Source organism: Anabas testudineus, chromosome 1, assembly GCF_900324465.2.
Source record: "Anabas testudineus chromosome 1, fAnaTes1.2, whole genome shotgun sequence".
Taxonomy (NCBI): Eukaryota; Metazoa; Chordata; class Actinopteri; order Anabantiformes; family Anabantidae; genus Anabas; species Anabas testudineus.
The window spans coordinates 20824944-20838678 of record NC_046610.1 but is presented as its reverse complement, the minus strand read 5'-3'; positions in this window follow the sequence as shown (position 1 = coordinate 20838678).

Sequence of the window (13735 nt, the reverse complement as noted above, 5' to 3'; positions counted from 1 at the left end):
TGGTGCAAATGGATGCTAGGAGACCCTCACACGCAGATCTGGTTTGATATTATTACTCAGAGAGATTAGTTTCCCCCTCCAGAACCTCTTTAAGCTGTGCTGGTATTTAAGTCAGATCTCTTGGCACAGTTTTTCCATATTGTCCTCCTATAAAATGCTCTATTGGGGTGCAGCGTATGATTGAATTAGCTTTATCAGTAAAGCAGTATGTGCTGTTGCCGTGAAGTAACAAAAACAAGCTTTGAGGACTCAGAAGGACGTTACTTAGAAGAGCATAGAGAAATAAAGGACAGTTCTTATTTTTGCTTCTATTGTTGTACATTAGCGAGGAAGCAGAACACACACTGTAGGCAAAAACATTTTTTTTACCATTTAATCTAATAATAAAATGCCTCCAAAAAAAAAAGCATTAGAATAACAAGTGTAATATACTGTACTTAGTTTTGCTGCATTGGGTTTAAGGTCAAAAGAATAATAAATAGAAGTTTAGAATTCCAGCTTTTCATTGGTGCTATGTACACGACATAGAGCGTCAGACCTTCTGTGGATCATACAAAAGTGAAGTGAATAAAAATACTCAATTAGAGTGTTTTAAAGTAAATTAAACTAGAAATAAAAAAAAGTTTCTTGTTTTGATGCTTTTCTCTTTGTTTTCCCGCAGTCTCCTTCATTTGTTTGTTTTTGGGGGTTTCTCCCTTCAGTCTCCTTTTCAGCTTTTTCAAAGTCTGGTGACTGACTTTCCCAGTCTAAAATAACTTTCAGCTTTTGCCCTCTGATGAAGTCCTTTGTTGAAATGCGTCTTAGGTTTAATGTCTTGCTGCATGATGAAGCTTTTTCTTTCCAATTCATTTGAATGTATTACTCCATAAATTAGCAGAGAAAATGTTTCTGTTCACCTCTGAATAAATCCTGCTGCTACCATCATATCATTAATAAAGATTAGTGATTAAGAAGATTAGTCTCCTTCTTCTTCAGATCACCACTGCTCTAACCCTGCTCTGTGGAGGTTGTTGGTGACGTCACTGACTGTTGTTTTTGGGTCTTTCTTCTCACAATGCTTGTCAGCCGTTCATGGCCGTCCCATTCTGTGAGTGTTGCTCTATAGAGCAGTGATTCCTTTCTTTTTCAAGACGTTATGAAAGTGGTTGGCACAGCACCTTTGATTTACATTCTTTTTTCAGATTCAGTGTGTCTAAATTTTCTGACATAGGCGGCTCTTTGGCTTTCATGTTGATTTCTCCTTTAGCAACGAATGGATTGTTCACAGTCCACAATCCATTTTTAATAACATCCCTGGGTAACACGAAACAACCGTTGTTCACATGTTCTGTTGTCTTTGCTTGGCCAAAATCTGGGTGATCTGATACAAAAGGGTGCTATCTTTTGTGTTCTCTAACAAACTAGCTGAAATTCTGTGTATTTACATTCATAAAGCATATCTTCACTATTGTCTACCTTTATTTCATGGAGGCATCGTTTACCTGCACCTCTTTGGACCTCATGTTGACAGTTCAGCTACAAAATGGAACCGTATTACTCAAAACCACCCACAGACCTTTTACCTGCTTGATTAGTCATGGAGTAGTGAGGAAACATGTCATGCCTGACCATGCAATTGCTTGCCAGCCATTTGTCCCATTTTTAAATAATAATCCAACAAAAATTATGGTGTGTGTATAAAAATGGCAGCAATAGCTGAATGCTGAACGCCACACTTCTGTCAAACCTCTGCTGAAAGTCTTCACTTTTCAATGTGGTGGTGTACAGTATTAGATGACTGCCCCACCTACTTCTTGAGTCTTGTCCCTTCTTGATTTAAAGTAAAGAACTAACCCACAAGTGTTAGTGTTTGGTTCCTCAGTGAGACTTAGAATGAGCTTCTTTTGAGACATATATGATCTGTTTTGTTGGTGATGGAGTGATGCTTTTGGAGGTGAGATGAATTGTTTAGCTTGTTTGCAATGCTGTCTGCTTGAAGAGTTATGAAAACGTTTCAGTATTAACCACTGCTTGATAGCAATTGAAAATTGTATTTCTGGACCTAGCTATAGGTGTGCATCATTGTGAATAAACATCCTGAAGGGCACATGAGTGTATTTGTGACATATCATAGAAGTAAATGTGATCAAGTGTTATGTGTGTTGTTCAATATGCAGAATCACATGGCTGGTGTATGCATTTCAGCCAGCCGAACAGAAGCAGATGAAGAAGACACACCCTGGCCTGTTTTAGCATAACAGAAAAAAAAAAAAAGTAGGTGTGTTTTTATTGAACTCTGTCTATTTATGTGCACATTTTTCTGTTTCGTAATACGTATGCATGAAATGTGTGTTTGTGAATTGCATTTTATCTGTGCGTGTGGCGGTGTGTGTGTGAGAGTGAGTGCATGTGTGTGTCTGTGTGTGTGTGTGAGAGCTTGCAGCGCCACTGATCTGCTCTGCTGCATTGCAGCACGTCCTGCCCATCCCGAGGTCGCCGTCGTCCTCCGCCAGGGCGCTCTTCCAAGGTCACAGCAGGTCAGTCCGCCCCATCTGCATACCCAGCCGCTGCGAGGGTAAATCCATAAACACCACACCAAATCTGTCAGCTGTTAGAGCAACGAGACACCAGGAAGAACCAATGTGGGATTTAAACATATTCAGGATGCGTGGTCATAATAATTTACTGAGGTGGAGATCAGACATGTAATCTACCCAGATGACCTGTTTGTGAACTACTATGACATATTAATGCAAACTGAAAACACATTCTACACAGAGATACATGCCACCAAAGTAGGGATACTTTGACTGGGAGCTAGTTAAATGTATTGTCCATCTGAAGATGAGGACAATAACATTATTGCTTTATGTGTAACTAACCTATCATATAGAAACACATAAGTAGATTTTTGTTGCTTTGAAAAGTGCACAATAAAAACAGACTAACTGCAAGTTGTAAATACTTGTGCTTACAGGAAACACACTCCTACATAAACTGACAAGTCTAAGTTCAAGGGCAGAATGAAGCAAATAGAGTATTTTCTTTTGCTGCCATGGATACACGTAATTGGGCAGTGTAAGCACACAAGCACCTAATAATAACAAGAGAACACAGATGGATTTTTACTAATATGTATAAGTCACACATTATCATGAGGAATTTCCCTCTATGTTACATACTCGTAGAAGGTATATGCTATATTAACAATGGTATGGGGCAATTACAGCTTGTATAATGTTGTATTCACCAAATGAAATCTTACCACAGGACACATAAAGCAGGCTGAACATGGTAACACACAACAATTCAATCTATGTTATGGTTTAGTGTTTGCTAAACCATCTTGCTGTTTTTTGGCAGTCCAAAAAAGTCCAAAACTTTGTCCCAGAATATTTGAGGCTCATTTCTGTACTGCAAATTCCAGCCTGGTCTTCCTGTTCTTCTTGTTAATGAGGAGTTTGCATCTTCTGGTGTAAACTCTCTCAAAACCCAAATCTGAAACTGAGAGTAGACATTCAGTTCTATTTATTGTTTGAATAATCAATGTAATAGGACACCTGGGAAACAAAACTCTGTCATTCACATGTTCCAATACGTTTGCTCACATGAAAAATGGGTGGGTTTAAATCAAAGGTGCTACTGTATCTTCTAAGTTGTTTATCACATCCAGATATAAAGACCTGGAAATAAATAAGCTGAAATGTTGGATTTTTGGTCATATTTTAATGTCAAACCCAAACATTTTCAGTCTACAGAAAAACAACTCACATTCCTTTTCTAATATTTCTGAAGGGGAGTGTAGGTTGTTGTCTTCAGTGGGCTAGGGATCGCAGACAGTCACATGTGGACAGGAAGCGAAGGAGCTGTGGTTATGAATAATATTCCTGTTGAAATTTGTAAAGGCCAAAAAGCCGAGTTGTTGTCGGTTCTCTGGTACAGACCACTCTTTCACAGCTGCCCCCTTCACATACACCTGGATGTTGTAAGCCCAGATGATAAACCCCAAAAAGGAGACTGTGGATGCGTGAAATGCACACTTCTCCACATTGATAAACAGTTGTTTCTCTAGCAGTCATTGTAACATGGCTCAGACATGGAAGATATGCTCCTGCAGGGACTGAGAAAAGATCAGAATGTAGAATATAAGTACACAAAAACAAAGCTGTTCATCAAACCTTGGGGGATGTTATTGACAAGTCCCTGGAAGACGATGGTGTCTAAGGTGAGCCCAAAAGGCATAACAAAGTGAGAGTGTTAAATACTGTCTTCCACTCATTCCCCTTCTGGACATGCACCAAGTGGTATGCAATACAGGTGCCAAGTTTTGTGTAGAAGGTGGAACCCTGTAGGAGCTCAAAAGCAGAGATTAGAAGTCGGAGTTACCACGTTTTGGTTACTGATAGTGATTCCATTTAATCTCCATTAGTCAATATAAGGATGGGCAAAGGACTCATTGGGAAGAAAGACAAGTGGATCAACCTGGTTGCCAAAGACCTGGACATTCATTTTTGCATGGCCTTTCAGGACCAGGTGGGAAATACAAACAGCCTGCTGGGGCAGTGGAGCCAGGTAACAGGTCAACTGTCAACATAGGACTGGTGAGGAGGCAAGGGGGTGGTGCACCTTCTTATTGAAGATTCACGTCCAGATACTCCTCTGGAACAGCAGCTACAGTAGATCAAGAAAATAACTCTCTCTTTCTTCTTAAACCAGTGAACAAGATTCAGGTGTAGAGAAGACACTGATCTGCTACGCAGGAGTTCAGTTTAACACCAGGCTGGAAAGTATACTGTAAGTGCGATATCAGCAACAAACAGTCTTGGCAATATGTGAATAAATTGAGTAGGTTAAATAGACCTGAAAACAAGTGCATTTAGTCCGGAAGTAATCAGCATGGACCAGACCAACAAGAAGAATCAAGACAGAGTGGGGAGATAAGAACCAAGATGAAAACAGAGAAAGATAGTAATCTGCAGAACACCGGGAAGTCAGGCATCAGTGGACAGATTATGACACTACTTCAGACCAGGCTGGCACAGGAACAATACAAGAAAAAGATAAAAATCAATCACGTTAATACTTTCACTGCACTATAACTGCAGGTCTTAATAGAAAAAAATTGAAAACCTTCAATAAGCTACACTGATTTAAATAACTGCACAAATGCATGGAATTTGTACAAATGTTTCACTGTTTTCTATATCAGTAACTCACAAAAGCAGTACGTTATCTCAGTGCAAACGGATTTTTCTGCAGACGATAATAAGTCGATAAAAGAATTTAGTGATCACATCCAAGCACACTCTTATAGCAAAGCGTGTCACTTTTCACCACATGTATATCACCATCATAGGCAGGAAAATCACGTAAGTGCTACGTACATCTTAGACTCATTTGCTAACAACCCAACTCTAGCACAATAGGAGTTAATTATATCGTCTAATGACTTCATACGCCAAGGCTAATGGCCAGCAGAGATAACACATCTCTCATTACCACTGTGCACATATCTCGGCTGGAATGGAAGGCTTATTAAACAAACTGCTCGCACTTCATTGTGGAGACACTTGCCACATTTATAGAGGTCTTGAAATGGAGACTAATGTGTTCAAATCTGTCATGCAGAGCCGCTGCCATCACAGCACACATAGAACTGGTGAGGAAATTTAGCTTTTTCATAATGTAACCAGCACTGCAAAGGGTGTCTGTGGAAACACAGTCGATGATCTGCCATGGATAAGATATTCATATTCAAGGTAACAGCAATCTGATCTTATTTTATACCTTATAATGGCAAAAGCTTGGAAATTAGTTATTTTATTAATAGGAAATAGTAAAATAATTAGTTATTATTTATGTAATCTTGTATTATTTAGGGTAACTGAGATTTTCAGTAAAATACTTAAACAACAATAGACGTTCTTTGTATAAAGAGTTAAGCGCAATGCTGTGAGTATATTCAATTTCATGACTGATGGCCATTTAGGTTTGTGATGTGGCTGTAACACCCTCTGCAGTAGAGCCGTAATAGAAATCCAAGTTAACAGGATTGTTGGGAGAAACTTTGCACATCCGTCATCTAAACTTTATTTCTTAGACAGAAAATCCTCAATGCTAAAAACTACACATATAATTCCAAATTATGTTACCCTATAAAAGGAAGTCTTCACATGTATCAGCTAAAGAAAATAAGCCAAGTCAATGCTTGAAACACATTTTTGTGATTCCTTATGACAATTCTGCCGTGAAAGTAATTCAGTTCATGTAAGCCTACGTTGACACAGCTGTCCTTCAGATGTGCAAGCTGCAACCTCACCACAGCTTTATTTTAAATTGATTTTTCCTCCCCTTGACTTCATGTTAGTTCATCACGTTTGAGTTAAATCTGTGGCGATTGCACAAATAAATAATGTACTACAGTTGTAGGACCACTTATAGGATAAATGAAAAAAACAAAAGAACTGCTGTCTATAAAACAGCTTGAGGGGTGGGACTGATGGGAGAATACCCATCAAACGAACTGTAACTGTCATTCAATAACAAAACCCAACCAATAAAGCATACTGAAGCAATGAGGCAGCACACTAACCTGTGTTATGGGCCTCAGGTGAATTGATCGTGCGGGCTGACAGACAGGTGTGCTGATTGATGGATGTGCAAAGAAAGCACTCCTTCTCTTTGCAGCCACGATCTGTGTGTAATTTGCATCTGATTTACTAAAGGCAGCAGCTAATTATGCAATTAGTGACTGGTACTGCCTGCTTTCTAAACTCATTCAGCATGAGACAGAGAGCTTAAAAAGTAGACTTTAATCGAGGGATTTATGTGAAAATTGCTTCTTTCTTTCAATTTCCCTGGAGATGTTTTATGATGTGCTCAGATTGTCTGCTGTGAATGAGATTTTGATGAAGAATAAAAGTTAATTAAATTTGCTCTTTCACATCAATATACCTGCACAATCTGCACATGCTTTTCACAGCTGGAAAATTTCCCACACGAAGTGACTCTAAGAAGTTAAGAATGATACTTGTGTAACGTCTCAGAATTGTTTTTAAGATCTGCTTTTGTCTGTGTTCATGTGGTCACTGTTGGGATTTCTTGAATATTTTCTGCATTGTTTCTTTCTGTCCATCTCCTTTCAGTGCTTGTTTTTTTTTTTTTCCTGTCTCCTGAGTGGGTGAGCAGAGCCATGAATGGTGAAGTGAGACTAAGCATTAACACAATGCTGATATGCAGTGACAGCAGCGGAGGCAGGCAGATACAGGAGCTGAACTCAGGAAGAAGAAGACCAGAACTGACTCATCGAGACAGTGGCGAGAACAGGAGACCGCACTCTTACGCCCAGCTCTCACATGAAACTGCCTCGACCTCTGTGGCCTCTAGTTCGCATCCTTTCTACTTCTGCATCTCTGTGTTTTCATGTGTTTTTTTTTTTTTGTTTTTTTTTAGTTTGGGAATTGGCTATGTAGTCAAACGTAGTCAAACTGATGGGAAATGTCTTTTCATCCATTTTCATGTACAAAGGGTGTTATCCACTCTAACCGGATTAAAATCCTTGATAGTTGCTAAAGCTGAGTGCCTCTGCAGGAATGAGAGCCTTGATGTACTAACTAATGCAACTATGCTGTCACAACCTGGCTCAAAGCTGGACAAAGGAGGGAAGACTACACATGAGTAACTAGAAAACTATATTTATTTTATGTAACTGTGTAGAAAAACTAACAAAAGAACAAACCGAACTGCAAAACCAGTCAGAGTGGAAGCCCAGGGGAGAGAGAGACTGGTTGACTGCCTCCAGTTTCATTCTACAGCCAGACCAGGTGAGCTGAAACTCACTGACAACCCAACTCTACCCACCAGCCTTTTGCAAAGAGAAATGTCTGTAAAGGCAAAGGGTCGTCACTATGCAAATAGCTGGTTAAACAGTAAACAGATGAAATAAATGCGATTTGTCTTATTGTAGAGCTTTGTATGGTCTCCTAATGTTCTTGTGTCAGTACAGTTTGGGTACAACAATTTGCACAAAAGTGTTCAACTTATAAACTTATAAACAGAATTCCTCCTGTCACCGCCATTGTTGGTACAGAGGTATAAAAATTTTATGAAAAGAAATTGGTGGAGACCAAAAACCGAATGAAAAGGAATGTGAATATCTGACTTACATTCATTTACCAACTTGTCAAAAACATGCAATCAAATGAATGAGATCAGTATGCCTCCTGACAGTGTTAATAATAACTGCTTTCTTACATGTTTTCCATGACAACTTTATTTTATAATGCCATTGTTTGAAATGCAATGAAAAGTAATAGATGTAGCGCAGTGGAATGTGCTAACAATTCATAAAGTGGATTAAATAACTGAAACACAATTTCTGCCACATAATATTATCTAGTGTTGCACAGAAGCTGCAGTATTGTGTGACAGCTGCAGGTAAATACAATGCTGCATTGTAGTTTAAGTCATATTCTGTACCCCGCAGTAACACTCTGACAAAAAATTTTCAACTCTCCTGCAGGGAGAGCAAAAGTTTGAGCTTATCTTTGTATTCACCAGTGACACAACTGATCTCTATGTTGTCAGGGCCAGTGCAGTAAAAAAATGTCAAATTCATCTTGTGCGGATTTTAAAATCTTCACTTACTGTTGAATGTGAGAATGAATGGGGACAACAGGAAAAAACACAATACCACATCAAGAGCATGCAAACCACATTGTTCACAGTGGCCAGCTAGGACAGAGCAGGCGGCGAGAGCCTCAGCTGGATGTGATGTGACTCAAGGAAGTGGATGTGAGTTCACTGCACTGCTGGGAGGCATACCATGTATTAGACGCACAAACAGCACCTGGTACAATGGTGAATTTGTATCCCCAGACAAAGGCAGAATGCCTTTGGTTAATAATTTGCTGCTTAATCGCCTTGTGATCTTTTAGATTCAGGTCGGGATGAATTTTTAATCTGTGACAGTATGACTTTCAATCTATCTTTGTCAATGATCAAATGAATAGAAGATTGTCTCTACCAGAGCAGTGACACCAGCAATAAGCCACCCACCCCAGTCACACATACACACACGTGACTGCAATGTAATTATCCTTTGACTGAAAAAAAAAACAACAACACTGGACAGCCGATTTTTAGCTGGATGTGTCCAACTTTTCACCCACTACTGATTGGAGTAACGGCCTGTGAACTAAACTACTGAACGGAAATTTCTGAACAAAATGTTAAAACCAGCAGGGTGCCATTTTAGCTCCTCTTCTCAAAATGATAAGGCACAAGGGGGCACTCATTGGCGTGCTCGCATGCACACGCGGACACACAAATGCATATTCCCACAAGATGAGGTGAGAAATAAAGGCCATCTTAGATCGTTTCACTGTATTAGTTTAGCTATGGGGCTTGAAATAAAGGATGAAATCACTCCTCTGGGATATTTTTGATGACTTTGTCCCCTCCTGTTCTTTACCTCGCTGACATTCCAAGCTACCTTTTTTCTCTGGTTTTATTATCACTTTAAAATTAGCCATGCCCCAACAACCTCTGTGCACAAGCAGAGTACTGCCATGCTGTCTGATACAGTAAAAGAGATCAATCTGCGAGAGAAAATACAGTGAGTGAGAAATGCATGAATGATTATTTTAATAAAAATTATAAAAATATATATATATGTCAAGATTTGGTGCTTTAAAGCTGAGTCAGTCCTTAATGAATCACAGGTAAATTCTACCCTTTCTTTCTAACATCTCTTGAAACAGTAACACTTTTTTGATAGCACTTTGCTTTGATGTTGTTTCTTCTTGACTTAGATTTTGTTTGCTTGCCTTGTTCCTCACTTGTAAGTCGCTTTGGATAAAAGCGTCTGCTAAATGATTAAATGTAAATGTAAATGTAAATGTTTTTGTTTCTGAATCATCGCTATGTGTCACGGTCTCCAGTCTCACTTGCTGCCATGACCATATATGGTTCATTTAATGCTCTCCGTCTGTGCCTCTGCTACGCTCTGCTCTGATTACACTGATCTGATTAACCTGTGCTCACCTCCCCCTTTATAAGCAGGTCTGCAGCGCTCACACATTTCCCAGATTGTGCCACTTCATGCTCTAAGTCACTCTCCAGCTTTTGTTCTCAGCCTTTGCTTCCTGATGACCAGCTGCTGACCGGACCTGTTACTCTGGCCTGATCTCCTGCTTTACCCCTGCTACTAGTCTTCTCTCTGATCTGACCTGTTTTCTGTTTTCTGACTTCTGACTCTGCCTTCTGGATTCTAAACTTTGGATTGTTTGCTCTCTTTCTGACTTCTCTTTCCCTCTGGATGTTGTTTTTTGCTGTATGGTTGTCCTCTCAGCCTCTTCTCCATAGACTCACCTCAGCCACGTGTTTACCTGGATTCCACCTTCTATCATTCCTACTTCACTGCCACCATCTCAGGAAGTCACCTCCACAATTCCCCTGTGGTGATCCGCCCTAAAACTCCCTGCTCACTTCCTGGTTCAACCCTTTCATTCTGATTGTCTCTCATTTCACCAGTGATATCTGCTTCCGCCTACCTCCTACTGTCTATATCTTCCTATATTACACTGTGCTTCTGACCTGACCATCCTGACACATCACCTCCAAACCTCCCTTTTTCCCGAGTCTCTAAAAATAAACTTTGTTTTAACCAGTTGTAACTTCCTTGAGCCTGGTTCTGGCACAACTCTCACACTACCACGACTGGTAGTATCTGTTTGTGTTTTGCGGTTGGGTTGCGTTGGGGGGGGGGTAATTCCTTCAAAGTGATCAGGAATGACAAAGGGCGCTCAGAAGTGGGATTAAAAGCTACCCAAACACGAGTGCACACTCCCTAGCTGTCGTACACAAACGCAATAATCTGTTAATCTGCATGCACATCAATATGCCATTAGTGTCATTTCAAATGAGAGGGAATAGGTATCTATCTTGTGAGACCATCATCTACGCAAAGGCTTTAGGCAGCTTTATTTGGGCTTATCCCTCTTGTTGATGGAGAGACTCTGAGACACAGAAGCAAAGAGAGTGTCGGAGTGAATGAATAATGGCGACGGAGGAGACACAAAGAGGCTGAATGAAGTGGAGTTGAGATAAAATGGGTGGGCTCTGGAGAGACAAACATTGGGAAACATCAGTGGGCCTGAAAATACAAGACTCTGCAGTAGCAACAGGGCATATACCTGGGGGCATCAAATAGGAATTCTTTCTATTTGTTTTTCTAACTTTTGGTGACTTAGTTTTAGCCTAACACCTGCACTGCAAAATACGAAGCAGAAAGAATAGGCCACTTCAACACACTATCAGACCTGAAGGGAAAAAAAGGTAGGGCAATTCACGATAAACATGCATGAAACTGGATTATAAGCGACATGGATAAAAGGGTTTTAAGTGCTCAGAAGAAATGTAAATTTGAACATCTACAATTTTCCATTCCACTGCATCTGCTGATTAAGATCATGTGACACCGTTGACAGCTCCAGGATCATTCAGCTCAATTTGGGATTGAATACCTTAGAATACAGTAAGTCATATTCGTTTCTGCTTCTTTGCATGTGATGGTGACGAGCATCACCAGTAACGCAATTTACACCTCCCCTCGCTGTCTTGTCTTTGTCAGACATTTCTTGCATAGCTGGGTGCAGCCTTGAAATTATAACCATTAAGATTCAGCATAGATTCCATCGCTTCCAAAGAAAATGGTAATTACTAAATAGAAATCACATGTAATAGTAGCAACATTTGTTTTTATTTATTAATTTAGTTTCAGTAAGTTCACAGTTCTAAATTATACCTAAGCCTGCTTTAGACTTCAGTATCATAGCAATTAGCATCTCTGTTTTAACAGTGAGGCTCAAAGTAAATGACTAATTATATGTTCATTCATTAACCAAATGCAATATTAAACCTCTAACAGCTATGGAACAAGTATATTTCAACATAGTGGGGGGGGGGGGGGGCATTATTAAGTGTAAACCGGTGTGGATGGTGTGAAACAGTAGATGATGTTTGAATCAGAGAGCCTGAGACAGGCCAGAGCAGCCGTCCTGCTCCCCAGCAGGCCTTGGCCTCATTAGAATCAGCAGCAGTTTGGTTCGGAGCGTGTGCGTGTATCTGTGCACGCCAGAGTGTTTGCTTGCACTAGCTGGGAGGCCCAGTGGGCAGGAGCAGATGCTCCATCCTCACACTCAAACTCCCCCAACACAGTGTGTTATCTCTCCGTATAGAGCTTTTTGCCTGCCTCCTCTGTGTTTGTCTCCCTCTCACTCAGCCTTTTAACCTCTGATACCTTCACTCGGTATATACAGTATGTCAATATATACACAACTTCCACTTTACCAATAGGCCAGTAACAGCGTCCATGCATTATGAATGCACGTAAGCGCTGCTTTTAAATATCAGTTCAACTCCAATCATGCTTTCTCAATGTTCTGTCTTCAGCACAGAGGTTATAGTTTACTTCCTGTCTGCACAATGGTGGTTGTGAGGTGGAAGAACATGTGAGTAAGGTGGCCATATTATATCATATTATCTTTTCTTCTTGCGCATTAGTACATCTCTTTGCACTGCATCATTTTAAGAATAGTGTGTCACTGTAACTCCCCTGCATCCTCACAGCACAGGGCTATGCTCTGACCCGTGACAATATGACCGTGCTCCCAAGCTCAGCCAAACTGTGATGATCCCTGCCCTTCTGTGAGTGCTGCTGACATCACAATAACCTGATTGGCTTAACGTGTGTGGTTGAAAGAGAGAGTGCTGTTTTTAAATGTGGTGCTTGTAAGGCTGCAGTGTATCATTGGGACAGTTTGGACATTTGTCTTCTGCAGTCTTCAGGAAGGAGCTTCACCCCATCCTGCATCTGCTCTCTGCTGATGTTGATGTTTAATATTTAGTGTGACACACTTTTTGCAAACACACCTTTTTTTCTGCTTCTTTATAGGTAATCTTTTGCACAGCTCTCGTTATGGCAATGTGGGCATCTTGTTTGCTCCGTTAGTCCACCGCTTTGGTCCAGACTGAAATACCTCAACAACTACTGCATGTGATGAATTGTCATTCAAGTCACATGGATTTTCATGGAGCCCAGAGAATGAATTCTACTGACTTTAGCGATCCGTTGACATTTACTGTAGAGTCTCCATGAGGTTGTCATTTTTGCTGTTCAATCAATAACATTTTGCCGCAAATGCTTTGGTTTATATAAGAATACCCACACAAAATTGAAACATTATACCTGATAAACAGCATTATTGTAGTATATAACCTCTGTTTCCTTTATAGAAGTGTGTCAGCAGGCTTGAGAAGATCAAAATATTCCCTTGACTGTCCCGAACCCGGTGGTGCACACTGGAAAAAAGGGATGTGGTCAAGCTGAATGAGCAGTCTTATCAGGCCTGTTTGGCTTGTGGGACTTCTGAAGCAGCTGATGAGTATCGGCAAACCAGACACAGTGCAGCCCAGACAGTCGTGGAGGCAAAAACTTGGGCCTGGGAGAAGTTTAGTGAAGCTATGGAGGACTCTTGGTTAGCCTTAAAAAAACTTTTTTAAACTCTGGTAAACCCTTCAGCACCTCAGGAGAGGGAAGCAGTGTTCTGCCAAGACTGTTTACAATGGAGGTGGGGAGCTGCTCCCCTTGACTGGGGACTGTCGGACAGTGGAAGGAACTGCAATCTCTGAACCGTTATAATAATAATTGATACTTTATTAATCCCCTTGGGGAAATTCTTGACAGTCTGCCACC